This window comes from Tupaia chinensis, unplaced genomic scaffold (assembly GCF_000334495.1).
Source record: "Tupaia chinensis unplaced genomic scaffold, TupChi_1.0 Scaffold147185_1, whole genome shotgun sequence".
In the NCBI taxonomy this organism is placed as follows: Eukaryota; Metazoa; Chordata; class Mammalia; order Scandentia; family Tupaiidae; genus Tupaia; species Tupaia belangeri.
The window spans coordinates 428,234-430,288 of record NW_006207036.1 but is presented as its reverse complement, the minus strand read 5'-3'; the positions used below and the strand labels follow the sequence as shown (position 1 = coordinate 430,288).

The following is a 2,055-nucleotide window of genomic DNA, read 5'->3' as shown; positions in this document are numbered from 1 at the left end:
TAGAACTGGAAGGGACTTGAGATGTGCTCAAGTCCAGTTTTTGATCCCTAGACTCTGGGGAGTTTAGGGTATATATTCCATGCTAGGGATATGCACATGATATGAACATGTGATTTGCCTCACCAAACTCAATTTTAAATAAAGATCACAACTTCAATTTGTTTTACAATCTGGCATATTTCACTTGTTCTCTATCTCTGTCCCTCCTGGTGAGAGACTGTGTATTGGATAATTTTTTACCGAATTAAAGTGTTTGAATCCACATCTAGTATGTCTATAAGAAAAGTCCCATTGAAATTATGTTCCTCTATTTAATAATTGTGAGTACCCCCAGAGCACATTCATGTATCTCATAAAGTTGCTGTCGTTTTTATTTATCATCTTCCAATAGACATCACCTCCAAACTATGTCTTCTTTCCACACAACTACATCCCAAGCATGGATTCAGTACAGATTCATTATTTGCCAAAGTAAACACTGTATAAATCACTTAACAAAACTTTACCAAAGTCCTCTGTGAAAGAAGCGGACGCTGGTGGAGTGGAGCTCCAGCGGCCCACTCTGCTTCTGACTCACCGCTGTTCTCTCTCGCAGAGGAGCAAGTTGATCAGGAAGCCGCACTGCAGCCATGGCTTTTAAAGATACTGGAAAAACACCTGTGGAGCCAGAAGTGGCCATTCACCAAATTATAATTACTTTAACCAGCCGCAATGGAAAGTCCCTGGAGTGTGTGCTGACTTAATCAGAGGTGCAAAGGAAAAGAATCTCAAGGTGAAAGGACCAGTTTGGATGCCTACCAAGATGTTGAGAATCATTACAAGAAAAATACCTTGTGGTGAAGGTTCTATGATTTGGGATCATTTCCAGATGAGAATCCACAAGCAACTCATTGATTTCCACAGTCCTTCTGAGATTGTTAAACAGATTACTTCCATAGTATCGAATCAGGAATTGAGGTTGAAGTCTCCATTGCAGATGCCTAAGTCACCTATTTTAATAAATTGATTATCATCTGTTAAAAAAAAAAAGACTTTACTAAACTTTTGTGGACCATTAATTTTCCAAGTTTTCACAAACATTCAAGTAACACGTCAGCACTATGTATTGGTATTATTGCAAACGTGTTAAATACTGTGTAACTACGAAAAGTATGTCCATTAGCTCTCCTTTATCCAGCTTTATTTCCTATCCCTCTTGATATACTGCTCTGAGAATCCAGTCCCAATATCTAGGTCCATGTATTTTCATGTAAAGCCAGCACATGTAAGCTAGGTTTTGTAGCTCAGTCCTTCACTAATGCAGTAATAAACCTAGCTGTTTGCCTAGTGGTCAGGAGAAGCAGTGGAGACTGATGTTCAGGAGAGTGTATGTTGTTTTGTGGGATAATACCTCTGCGTCAGCTTGAAATAAGGCTGAAGTACTTACCCTAAACGAGCTGAGGAGTTCATATGCCAACTCAAAAGGTCCAGGAAATCTGAAGATTTAAGGTTTTTAAGTGCAGCAAATAAACGTCCCCATCCCATAACTTTGGGCCTGATTTATTGCTATTTGGTGCTCTAGTCTTATCATGGCAAGCCTAACTAGTTTGGAAACTTACATTTTCTCTGTTATCCTTAGTTTCTGAGCCTGTTCCTCAACCATTTCTGCCCTCAGACCTCAGGAAATGAGAATCTTTTGTGTTTCCAAGCAGTCTCTTTGGTTTTCACATTAAGCCTTTTATTGATAATTAATCTTCTTCAGTCCTTCATTCTCTCTTCCTAGAGCATCAGTTGGGCCCTAGCAAGCACTATCCAATACCCTCATAATTGTGTTTCCCTCATTTATCTCATATGCTTACTTGTACACATGATTGCATTTTCTTTCACCAAAGCAGCATCCCAGCTTACCTATAGCAAATCTTTATGATTTCTTGTACCAGGAAATGCCATCCCATTGTCCATCTTGTACCAAGAAATTCCATCCCATGGTCCATTGTGTGATCTAGCTCCCACATCCCACTTTAGGATCAGTTTCTCAACTATTCTCGGGCCAACTGTCTGCCATAGTTGTGTAGG

General features: G+C 39.7%; 1 pseudogene; it reads left to right on the top strand.

Moving 5' to 3' along the window:
• The first annotated feature begins 519 nt into the window (after nucleotides 1-519).
• Nucleotides 520-1,029, top strand: LOC106734006 (40S ribosomal protein S20 pseudogene; annotated as a pseudogene).
• The last annotated feature ends 1,026 nt before the right edge of the window (nucleotides 1,030-2,055 follow it).